Source organism: Chelon labrosus, assembly GCF_963514085.1.
Source record: "Chelon labrosus genome assembly, chromosome: 11".
Taxonomy (NCBI): Eukaryota; Metazoa; Chordata; class Actinopteri; order Mugiliformes; family Mugilidae; genus Chelon; species Chelon labrosus.
The window spans coordinates 25,302,911-25,315,869 of NC_140344.1; the positions used below are offsets into that span (position 1 = coordinate 25,302,911).

The following is a 12,959-nucleotide window of genomic DNA, read 5'->3' on the forward strand; positions in this document are numbered from 1 at the left end:
AGGACCAGTTATGGCCAGGGAGATGCTGTACTTAACGTTGTTAATGAAAGCTTAGACTCTAAGCTTTCATTACTCTAAGACTTATAGTAATAGGTCTTTTACTATGTTTTATTTTTAAATAACGAAAATGATAATGAAAAAAAAAATCAACTTGTGGGGTAAGGAATACTTTGAGCCATTCAGAACTTCCTAGGAATGTTTGACATATTTAGACCTCCTTTTTCGGTGTCCTAAGGTCAAGATTGGAATCCATTGTTGCTGCAATAAATCCAAGTTGACTGCAGCGAGGTAAATGTTTGAATAGCCGCATTCAATCTTACAGGTATAATGCAGTGCAGTAACACAGAGCCAGATCAGGCTGTGATGCCAGGACACCCCATAATGTTTGCATATTTGGAGCATGCTCCTTTAGCCCCAGTACCTCAGATGTTAGCATTAGGTTTGTACTGAAGGTTATTGTTTATCTCTTACCCGTGCGAGGAATAAATGTCACTTATGTCACTTGAAGGTCGCTTTAATTTTATATATATTTATATATTAAATATATTATTTGTGCTGTACTAAAACTGTGGCTGTAACATCCAATATGATGCATATATTGAATTATCTGTCTTCTTTCCATGTTCATTTCAAGAAGTTGTTTGGGCAGGATATCTCAACCTTTTTCTGTTAACTTATTAGGTCAAGCCTGTTAATGTTTTTCTTACATTTGCTGTATGAAGTAAATGTGAGAGTTAGATTAGTAATTAGATCATTAGCTACATTCATTTTTGTGTATTGTGTAAGTTTCAGTGTGGTTGTACTTGATTAGAAAGTTACTTCAGACTCTTTTCATATTGCAGAGAACTTTATTTGCATGTTTGCTTCACACCTTTTTTCTACAATTTGCAGCTTTTGCAACCCAGAAACAAACAAAAAAAAAAAAAATCAGTTTCTGAATTTCTTACCACTTTTTACTAAAACAAAAAAGTTCCAGGTTCTTTGATTTCATGTAAATTCAGGATTACTTGACCGTCTTTGCACTACTTGATTCCTTCACAACGCCATCTACTTCTACAAAGAAGATTCTTCTTTGTATTTAAAAGGATTTTGTCCTCCTTGATAGAAAGATTTACAGTATACTTACAGTCTTCCAGTGAGAGCATATTATTTGATTTCTCAGTAAAGACATTTTTTCAGACGGCTAGAGGTCCTCTCAAAGTCACTTGTATCACCAGCTGCTCAAACACTTTGCACCCCCCTGTCGTTCTATTTCAGAGCAGCTCTTGGCTCCTTAATTTCTGCCACCTGTTGACTATACTCTTGATGGTCAATTACTTGTGTGAGTTAATAGCAATATTATCCTTAATTAATTTAAATGAGTTCCTCTAAACTGGAGGGAGTATGTACTTGCAGCATTATAGTTAGATTTTATGGCAGTTTCTTTAAAAACCTTTAGAACTGTGCTCGCAAAGACTTAAACATCATGCCCAATTAAAAATCAAAGAAATATTTATCCAACAGTTATGTTCTGTTGCATGTGTGCTCATGGCACTGTGGGAAAAACTAAAAAAATAATGTTTAATTAATTAATAATGCTTCACACATCATACTGTACAACAACACTTTATATTATATAGGCTGCATTGGTGTAAAAAAAACATAATAGTAGATGATTACTCCACAAACTAGCTTTGCATGTTTTCTGGTACACTTGAATTGGAAACCTTGCATTGAATGTGTCTGCTTACAATGCAGAAGTTAAATATGGGACACATGCTAAATATGGTCAGGGTGACAGCTGATGGTTACATGAGTGTAACATTTGTTGCTAGTACATCTTATGTTTCATGTTTCCATCGGCAAAGGCAGATAGTGAATTTGTGATAATCCCCTCTTAAATTAGGAAAATCTTAGTTTTAAATCTTTTCCCACATAGTTTTTTAATTGATTTTCATGATGATGATTTAAAAACACAAATTACAGTAAAATACAAATGCATTCCCTTTATATGTTGTCCTTATTATACATTGTGAAACTATGTTTTAATACTAATTGGAGTAATACAACTTGTTTTGCTTGTTGTTTAATCATACTATTAAAAGATAAATGTTTCATAAGAAATTATTAATTATTAAAAATATCTAACTACTTGTGATAAGGTGTAAGATATATGTCTTGGCATTCACACTCATATGTCAAGCTATTAACACTTCAACTGACTCTGCAGATATAGCTTCAAGTCCATTTTTGGCCAAGCCATGCACATTACTGCACACTGAATGCCGCCCTCATTCTGGTTGTTGAGCAATATAATTTAAAATATCCCAGGCAGCAATGTGTGATAAACACTTGAGCCTGAAAACTTTATTTACATTCATAAAAGTTTAATTTATCTCTACCAATTATTCTTCTTAAATACATGCTTAAATTTGTACATGCAAGTGGTGTTTATGTGGATGGTAAGGACATCTAAGATAGCTATTACAGGTCTGTAACTTTGTCATGCTTAGCTTTTTCACCCTGTTACGGTTATTCGAAATTAGTTTTCTGATCAGAATTTACTGAGCTGCCCTACTTACTAACTTAAATTTGCTTCTAAGTTAGAGTTTATTATGTATTATGCAGGTAATTTTCACGCTCCCATTCCACGTTAGGATTAAGATAATTTAACTGGCAAACATTTTCAGCCCCACAATCCTTTTCCCCAAATTCTCCTTTTACCATAATACTCAACGGCCAGATTGTCAAAAACTGCAAGAACTCCAGACAGCAATTTAAGAGCTTGATCTTTATTGTTTCAGCATAAATTATATGCGACTCAACACAGTAAAACATTCAGTGTGCTTTACTCAGCTGCTTCCTTTCCCTGTAAGAGATGGATAATGGGTAAGTTGGATTTTATCATTTAAATTATATCACATTTGAGCAATTCAGATCTGCTCTAAGAAACTGAAAAGTGTAAATTACAGAACAATCATTGATAGACATTCACCAAACTGAAATATATTTACCTTGCCAGAATCACGGCTCTTTGCTCTGAGCTTGTTGACCTGGGTCTCTGCAATATCAGCACGCTCCTCAGCCTCCTCCAGCTCATGCTGGACCTTCCTGCACTTGGACAAGTGAACATTGGCCTGCTCCTCCTGTAATACGTATTTAAAATATTTAAACCATATTTGAAATAACATAATATCAAGTACTTATTGTTTTCAAAGAAATGTTTTTGTCCTTACCGCTTCCTCAGCCTGCCTCTTGTAGGCCTTCACCTTGAGCTGCAACTTGTCAACCAGGTCCTGCAGTCTGTTGACGTTTTTCTTGTCCTCCTCAGTCTGTAATTGAAAACATAGATTTGCATGATTCTGTTTTAATAATGCAGTTGATATAATACATACATTTGCACAGTAAATACTAATTGTTATTGTAGCTGTACCTGATAGGTGAGCTCCTTCACTCTCCTCTCATATTTGCGGACACCCTTGACGGCATCAGCACCACGTCTCTGCTCAGCCTCAACCTCTGTTTCCAGCTCACGCACCTTCAGAAAACCAGAAAATTCATGAATTATTTACAGTTCATGTGTTTAATACGTTTTTCTACATTTGTTGAACTACAGAAAGTTTTAATTTACCCTAGACTCGAGTTTCTGGAGCTGCTTCTTGCCACCCTTCATGGCCAGATTCTCAGCCTCATCCAGACGGTGCTGCAGGTCCTTGACTGCAACCTCCAGGTTCTTCTTCATCCTCTCCAGGTGAGAGCTAGTATCCTGCTCCTTCTTCAGCTCCTCAGCCATCATAGCAGCCTAGAAGACATAACATTTCAATTTAAAATGAGCTGGAAAGACACAGTTAAATGTAGTATAATAGTGAACAAATTAGATTTAAACCTACATCAGTGATAGCCTTCTTGGCCTTATCCTCTGCATTCCTTGCTTCCTGAACGGTGTCATCCACTTCACTCTGGATCTGGACCAGGTCAGACTCAAGCTTCTTCTTGGTGTTCAGAAGGCTTGTGTTCTGAAGGATTAAAAAATTGTTATCTCATGCCTGACATAATAGTTTAGATTTGTGCTCGTGTGGAGAAATATTTAATAGAATGTTCACCTGAGAGTGAAGAAGTCCAACACGCTCGCTGGCGTCAACCAGTTCCTGCTCAGCAATTTTGCGGCTTCTCTCTGTCTGTTCCAGAGCAGCTCTAAGTTCCTCAATTTCAGCCACCATGAGACCGTTCCTGCGCTCCACCATAGCAGCTTGTTCCTTGAGGTCATCCTGAGCTCTGACAGCATCATCAAGGTGCAGTTGAGCATCCTAGAGAAAAACCAAAGATGAAAATCACACAAAAATCTAAATCTATTTCTTTTTGCTTTTTTTACTATAATCAATCCATATGCAACAGCTCTATTTTTTTTTACAATACCTTCAGTTGTGCCTGCACATTCCTCAGCTGTTTCTGGGACTCAGAAGCCTGGCGATTAGCATGGCTCAGCTGAATCTCCATCTCATTCAGATCTCCCTCCATCTTCTTCTTAATCCTCAGGGCATCATTCCTGCTCCTGACCTCAGAATCCAGAGTGCTCTGCATGGAGTCAGTCACCCTCTGGCTGTTCCTCTTGATCTGCTCCATCTCCTCATCCTTTTCTGCCAGCTTCCTATCCACCTCACCCTTAATCTGGTTGAGCTCCAGTTGAACACGCAGGATCTTAGACTCCTCATGTTCCAGAGTTCCCTAATGATGTCAGAGAATAAAATATGAACCTCTGCCTTCATACTATTTCACAGTGTATTAGATCATGAAAAAACATGTGGACAAAAACCTCAGACAAAGATTTACCTCAGCCTCCTCAAGAGCGGTCTGGATCTCAGACTTCTCTGTCTCCACCTGCTTCTTGGACTTCTCCAGCTCATGGATGCTCTTGCCAGTCTCACCAATCTGTTCAGTCAGATCTGAGATCTCCTCTGCAGAGAGATGCAGATGTTTAATATTGTTTATTGATGTTTTTGGGAACAAATAGATACATGTGTTTTAAAACACAAGTGCTATTGCACAGTCTGGTAGGAACTCACGCTGCAGGTTCTTGTTTTCACGCTTCATGGTCTCCAGCTGATCCAGAGCCTCCTCATAAGAGTTCTTCATCTTGAACAGTTCAGTACCCAGAGAGCGAGCCTCCTTCTGAGCTCCCTCAAGCTCTGCCTGGCCCTCCTCGTACTTCTGCTTCCACTCAGCCAGCACCTAAGTAACACAGTTTATATTGTTGAATTAGTTGTCCATACCATGAAAATTCATATTATATTATCAAAGTCTTGGTCACTGCAAGTAAAAGATATTACCTTGTCAAAGTTCCTCTGCTTCTTGTCCAGGTTGGCGGCCAGCCCATTAGCTCTCTCCACATCAATCATAAGATCCTCCACTTCACTCTGGAGCCTCTGTTTGGTCTTCTCCAGAGAAGCACACTTGGAATTCACAGCCTCAATCTGTTCCTCAGCCTCCTGAAGACGCTGGGCCAGCTTTTTCCTTTTAAAAAATGTTAAGTGCATTTACATTTCAAGTTGATCCACATTATAATGCTACACTGGCCATTCAGTTTGTTGAATGTTACTCACTTGGATTCCTCAAGCTCCTCAGTGCGCTGGATAGCATCAGTTTCGTATTTTGTTCTCCACTGAGCCACCTCACTGTTGGCCTTGGACATTCCACGCTGCAGCTCGGCCTTGGCCTCCTGCTCCTCCTCAAACTGCTCCCTCAGCAGGTCACAGTCATGGCGGGCTGATTGCAGTCCATGGGCAAGGGCATTCTTGGCCTAGTATAACACATATAACAAATATAATGGAAGTGTAATGAAGTGTAATTATAAACCTCCATCAAACAACACCTATGCATAGCTAACTTAAATGTTTCTTACCTTGACCTCCTCTTCAGTCTGCCTCTTCAGCTCCTCAATCTGCTGTGTGAAGGCCTGTTTGCCTCTGGTCAGCTGGGAGACGAGTGCTTCTTTCTCTTCCATTTGACGGCCAAACTCACCTTTTGTGAAAAGTGTCATCAAATTTTAGTTTGTGTTCAGTTTCTTAGCCGTATACTAGAATTTATGTACCGTATGTACTTATTTGCTCCTTTAGACATACCATTTTCTGTGAGGAGACGTGCTTTCTGGGCTCCAACGTCATTGAGCTGACGAATATTTTCATCACTCTTGGTCTTCAGTTCACTAAGTTGGTCCTCAAGAGTACGGCACATCTTTTCCAGATTTCCCTAATGAGGAAAAGAGTAAACAGATCAGCAATGCAATTTTATTTACGCTACATGTTGATATTTCTGTAAGTACAGTATTAAAATGCAATTGAATGTGTTATGTACCTTTGCTTTAGCAACAGCCTCCATGTTGCTGGAGAGGTCATCAATCTCCATCTTGTATTCACTCTTTTCCTTCTCAAGCTTCTGCTTGACGCGCTGCAAGTTGTCGATCTGCTCTCCCAGCTCAGCAACGCTGTCAGCCTGCTTCTTGCGAAGAGCAGCGGCAGTGGCTTCATGCTGCAGAGTAGACTCTTCAAGATCACGACGGAGCTTCTGGAACTCAGCCTCGCGCTTCTTGTTCATCTCAATCTGAGCAGCAGTTGCACCACCGGCCTCCTCCAGCCTCTCGCTGATCTCCTCAAGTTCCCTGGACAGGTCAGCCCTCTGCTTCTCAACCTTGGCACGAGCAGCACGTTCAGCCTCAATCTCCTCTTCCAGTTCCTCAATGCGAGCCTGTTGGATGTAGAAATCTTGCCTTTCAGTAAACTTTCTATTTGAAATCGCAAGAATGGAAATATATGGAATAATATTTGATGTAACACAAAGTATTATTCACCTGAAGCTCCTTGATCTTCTTCTGAAGCTGGGCACCCATTGACTGTTCATCCTCAATCTTGCTAAGGAGCTGGCTAATTTCAAAGTCTTTCCTGTGAGAATAATATAGTGCATAGTAAGAGATCGTCCGAGCTCTGGACCATAAAACATAATGGTTATTTTTAAACAGAGATAAGAACTAATCTTGGTTACTTCTTAGTTTTCTCCTCAGACTGCTGCTTGTCATTCTCAAGATCCATGATGGACTCCTGGGCAAGTTTCAGGTCACCCTCCAGCTTTCTCTTGGCTCTCTCCAGGTCCATACGAAGCTTCTTTTCTTGCTCCAGAGAACCCTCAAGCTGCACATTGATATGGATTTGTTATGATCACGCTCAAGAAAAATCTTGTTTTACTAATCCTTGTGACATTTCATACTTACATCATCGACTTGCTGCTCAAGCTTGGTCTTGGCCTTGGTCAGAGTGTTGACTTTGTCTTCCTCAGCCTGCAGGTCATCAAGGGTCTGCTGATGAGCCTCCTGAAGGGCTTTCTTCTCCTTGGTCAGCTTAGCAATGCTCTCATCCTGAGAGGCCATCTCTTCAGTCAGGTTTTTCACCTGCATTTACAAAAAAGGCATTATTATTGCATGACCGCATAAGTCTTAAATGTGATTTCATCTTCTACATGTGTTAAAATTAAGGAACCTTGTTCTCAGTGGCGTGTTTCTCTTTCTCCACTTTGGCCAAGGTAAGCTCCAGGTCATCAATATCCTTCTTGAGCTCAGAGCATTCATCCTCCAGCTTTCTCTTCTTGGCAGTAAGCTCAGCATTGATTTCCTCTTCATCCTCCAGCCTCTCAGTTGTCTCCTTGAGTTTGGCCTCCAGCTGAATCTTGCTCTTGATAAGTCCCTCACATCTTTCCTCAGCATCAGACAGATTCTCTGTTTCCTAGTTGACGTTTGTAAAAGACGTTAAGACATAAAATCTGTTGATACACAAACGAAAAATGTACAACCATCCTTTGATATCTACTTACAGATGCCACTTGCAGCTGCAAGTCATTCTTCTCCTGCAGAAGAGACACCATCTTCTCTTCCAGTTCCTTCTTCTTGGCCAGGGCAGCAGCCAGGTCTGTCTGCATCTTTCCGTAGTTCTCCTTCATCTGAGCCAGCTCCTTCTCTGTCTCAGCACTCTTCAGCAGAGGCTTGATCTTGTAGTACACCTTCATCCATGGCCAGTGTTTGACATTCATGAATGAGCGAACATTGTACTGAATGGTGTAGATGGCATCCCTGTGGAGAAGACATTTCTGTTATAGACAAAGGTATTTTTCATTATTTCTACAATTGCTATGTATGCTGTGTGGAATTTGCTGTTTTCAACATGCCTCCTGGCTGTCATCTTGACAAATTCACTTCTCATGAGGTAAGCACGGCAAAGAGCCTGTGTCATGGTGACCAGAGATGCCAACTTGTCATCTCTCAACTCCTCAAGGGTACCCAGCAGACCAGCCTTGAAGAATACCTGGATAAATGGAAAGAAAACATAAAGGATTACAGTATAGAGATAAACACTGTAACCAGGACTAATCCAAAGAGTGAATATTTTATACCATGTACAACCAGAAAATGTTTTTTTTAGGTAAGTCATGTTGGTCAGTAGCTCTTTAGCTGAGGTATTTCACTAATTCCGTAATCGTTAAGTACTTTTTTACGAGCTCATGGTGATTGAAAGTCAACCCCTTATTTGGGATACCCTGCCAATTAACAGATAAAGAAACTAAGTGGAGAGAACATGTTATCTTCTTGGTATTAATACAAAAACCCATATAACTGTATAAAACTACGATTGCGTAGATCTTACCTTGGTGTGTCCGAATCTGTACTGGTCGTGATCAACATCAATTGACCCAAGCAGCTTCTCAGAAGCCTTCTTGTTGTCAATGAACTGGCCCTCAGGGATGACACTGGCATTCAGTACCTTGTATCTTTTATGAGAGAGTGAATAGTCAGTGTCTGCATTTCATATCATTGTCTGCATCAAACTCTTATTAAATTTCTTTTTACCTCTGCTTGAAGTCAGCATAGACAATTCTGCTGGGGAAACCTTTTCTGCAGATTCTGATACCCTCCAGCACACCATTACACCTGAGCTGGTGGATGACCAGGAAGTTCTCCATCAGACCTGTAAAAGAGAGATGTCAGTAGTAATTTGCAGTTATGAAGAAACATTCAAAAATTAATCAAACCAATGCACACAGACACTATAAAGATCGTGGTTTGGTACCTGGAGTCTTAGACTCGTTGGGAATCAGACAACGCACAAAGTGAGGATGGGTGCTCCTCAAGTTAGTCATCAGCTTGCCCAAGTTCTCCTATAGGTTGAAAGTGGTGCATATTAGTCATAAATGTAACACATATGAGCTTAAGTATTAGGTGGCATTAGACATATTTTTCAAACCTTACCCTGAACTGTGAAGACACTGTCTGCATGGAACCACCCTTCTTCTTGCCTCCCTTCTTGGTTGTATCTGTTTGTTTTAAATGGAAAGAGTGTTAAAATTCACATTTACAGGGCATTAACACATACAAAACTATAGAATATGTAGATCAGTATACATTTATATTTTGTTTCTTAATAAAACATCTTACCCTCAGCGACTGCAGGAGGATACAGAATACTCAGCAGTTTAACTGAGGACTTAAAGTACAGCTGCAGAACAGACTCGTTCAGTGGGTCCTTGTTCTTGTCCAGCCAGCCACTGATGTTGTAATCCACAGTGCCAGCATAGTGCACCAGTGAGAAGTGGGCCTCAGCCTTGCCCTTGGCGGGCTTTGGCTTCTCAAATGCTCTGTTCTTGCCAAGATGCTGGTCATACAGCTTGTTCTTGAAGGATGAGTCAGTGGCCTTGGGGAACATGCACTCCTCTTCAAGGATGGAGAAGATACCCATGGGCTGAATGAAAATGGAAGTGAATAGTCATAAAATGGAAGTGTTCTCGTAATATACAAAATATTGCATACATCCAAATGATGTGGATTTGTACCTTTTCAATCAGCTCAATGCAGGCAGCCAAGTCCATACCGAAGTCAATGAACTCCCAGATAATACCCTCCTTCTTGTACTCCTCTTGCTCCAGGACGAACATGTGGTGGTTGAAGAACTGTTGCAGTTTCTCATTGGTGAAGTTGATGCACAGCTGCTCCATGCTGTTGTACTGTGAATGGATGAATTGTCAACATCATCATTCTGTCATGAAAAGTATAGAATGGTGATTTTGTTGAGTAAAGCTTACATCAAAGATTTCAAAACCAGCAATGTCCAGGACACCAATGAAGTAGTTCCTCTGCTGCTTAGTGTCCAACATTTGGTTGATATGGACGACCATCCACAAGAACATCCTCTCATAGATGGACTTGGCCAGGGCAGGTACAGAGTTCAGCACCTAAAGACAAACATTATTTGATTAATGTCAGTTAACTTTTATGTAAAATACTGACGTACTGGAACCTTTTTTAAAGCAAAACTAGTCCAAAACGTGAATAAATTATACACTGTTTTTGTTCCTTTTTTCTTACAAGCTCAAGATCTGCACTATTTTATTGACTATTATTGATCTGCTTTTGTATAATAGGATACTTGAGATTAATAACTTGTGTTTACCTGAGGTACAGTCTGTCCCTTGGTGACATACTCATTTCCGACCTTCACTCTGGGATAGCACAGAGCCTTCAGCATGTCAGCAGAGTTCAGACCCAACAGGTAAGCAACCTTGTCAGCATCTGACAACAGCAACAGCCATTAATGGTTAATAAATGCAGAATGATATTCAATCACGATAAACATTAGCCAGTGTGATTAAGGAATGTATTGAAGACAAGACAAAAATTTGTCACATCAATATCACACTAATTACTCACCCTCTGTGCCATCAGGCTCAGCCTGCTCCTCACGCTGCTTCTGCTTGAACTTCATGTTACCATGGTGAAGCACAGCACCAGTCATCTTGTAGATGCTCATCTTCTCCTCATTAGAGAAGCCCAGGATATCGATAGCATTCTGTTCAAAATGAAATATAATCCTGTCAGAAAACATTGTCACATACGCAGTTGTCTTTGTAACATACGCAGCTTCATGTTTTAATCATGAGGGTCACTCACATCAGTGGCTTCCAGCTCAACTTTGTCATCGATGCTAGCCACAGTGATCTGACCCTGACTGCACATGGGGAAGTCGTAGGGGTTGGTTGAGATCAGAGCCACATCTGAAAGTCAGAGAAGGGTGACATTTTCAAAAGATTGTTCAATATGACAAATGTATATAGTTTTAACTTTTTGCAACTCAGTCTGCTTACCAATCAGCTCAGGCTTGTGGTTAGTCATCATTTGGTAGAAGATGTGGTAGCCTCTCTCATCAGGAAGCTGGAATGTCACTCTAGACTTCTCCAGCAGATCTGCACATTTAGTTTGTAAGTCACAATGCCATATTCAAACAAACATATATGGTTTCACATTGAGAATTTGTTACTTACATGTCTCAATATCAGCACTAGCCAGTTTGCCAGTGGTGCCGAAATGAATTCTGATGAATTTACCCTATTTGGAACAAAGGAATTGTTAGATTTCTTCCACATGGGCAATGTGTAACAGTAATTCTCCCAATAGAATTTGTTTCATACTTACAAAACGAGACGAGTTGTCATTCCTCACAGTTTTGGCATTACCATAAGCCTCCAGCAAGGGATTGGCTGCAATAATCTGGTCCTCCAGTGAGCCCTAAAAGACAAGTTTATGAACAATGTCAAACAAGACTTCTCTTGTAGAAGTGTATTTCATATTTTCAGAAATAACTTCAGCATAACATACCCCAATTTTGCTGGCTTGCTCCTTCTTCTTGTCACCACCACCAACTGCAATTGTTGCAAAGTACTGGATGACACGCTTGGTGTTCACAGTCTTTCCAGCACCAGATTCTCCACTGGGTATAGAAACAGACTTTGTAAGAGTTTGATCAACATATTTTGTCATATTAGACAAAGTCAACACATGTGATACTTACGTGATCAAGACGGACTGATTCTCCCTATCTGTTGATGAAAAACATGGTATTTAATATTTACTTCTTTGACAAGAAGCCGATATTTTTCATTTTTAATTTAAGGACGTACCAGTAAGCATGTTCTGATAAGCGTTGTCAGAGACAGAGAAGATATGGGGTGGAGCCTCCATACGCTTCTTGCCTCTGTAGGCACTCACAACTTCAGCATCGTACACTGGGAGCCACTTGTAGGGGTTCACAGTGGCGCAGAACAACCCAGAGTAGGTCTAAAAGTGATTATAGAGATTGAACAGTTAATGCCATTTAAATGTTCCCTTAAGTTTGATGATTTACAGTATTTCTATTTGTGAGAATGCCTTACGTAGATCATCCATGCGGCATAACGCTCTTTGAGATTATACAACACAGAGGCTTCATTGAGATGGGTCATCATGGCCATGTCCTCAATTTTGTCAAACTTGGGAGGGTTCATTGGAGAGACATCCTCTTCTTTGACTACCCTCTCCTGCAATGGGACATTGGCACAATGAGAACTAATCACGTTTTACTTTAACAGTTTAGTCTGATTTTATGATACCTACCTCATTACCCTCCAGGAGTTTGACAGTGGCTTTGCCACCATCCCTCTTGATGACTGTTGCCTTCAGGTACAGCTCTTTAACATCAGGCACGTAGCAAGCGCTCTTGGCATCAAAGGGTTTGTTTTGAGCCTCAATTCTCTCCTTCTCTGGCTTACGAAGGTAAATAGCAGCTTTGCCATAGACGGCCATCTCTGCGTCCGTACTCATGGTGGCGGCTTATTTCTGCGTTGGAAGTCAAACAATCACAATCTTAGAGGTTTCTTTCCAACAGAAGTTTCCTTTTCACATCACTGACCAGTCTAACTGCCTGGTGTTTTACTGAACGGTTTGTGCATCTTCCAGATCTACATACCTTGCCCTCTCCTTTTCTGAAAAAAGATGATGTTATATTCCACAATCCTGTCGAAAACAATGTACTTTAGTTAGTGAGGGAAACAACCAAAACTTGAAACATGATATAAAAGTATTACAAAATTACACTATGTATTTTCCAAAAAATTTATAAATTCAATTAATCTAT

At 40.2% G+C, this 12,959-nt stretch overlaps 1 pseudogene across 1 annotated transcript; it reads right to left on the reverse strand.

Moving 5' to 3' along the window:
• Positions 1-2,827: 2,827 nt before the first annotated feature.
• LOC311495428 (myosin heavy chain, fast skeletal muscle-like) lies at positions 2,828-12,646 on the reverse strand (annotated as a pseudogene). Its single transcript, XR_014699972.1, has 37 exons — positions 12,440-12,646; positions 12,220-12,363; positions 11,968-12,124; positions 11,859-11,886; positions 11,483-11,777; positions 11,332-11,395; positions 10,961-11,253; positions 10,721-10,859; positions 10,464-10,582; positions 10,096-10,245; positions 9,847-10,017; positions 9,452-9,755; positions 9,266-9,330; positions 9,087-9,174; positions 8,867-8,984; positions 8,664-8,787; positions 8,188-8,324; positions 7,837-8,092; positions 7,506-7,748; positions 7,241-7,417; positions 7,015-7,160; positions 6,824-6,914; positions 6,331-6,720; positions 6,099-6,225; positions 5,879-5,997; positions 5,580-5,776; positions 5,307-5,490; positions 5,043-5,208; positions 4,810-4,934; positions 4,396-4,704; positions 4,083-4,286; positions 3,870-3,995; positions 3,611-3,781; positions 3,413-3,517; positions 3,216-3,311; positions 2,994-3,125; positions 2,828-2,848 (listed from the first exon to the last, which is right to left on the reverse strand). The product of XR_014699972.1 is annotated as a myosin heavy chain, fast skeletal muscle-like (transcript).
• Between the last annotated feature and the right edge of the window lie 313 nt (positions 12,647-12,959).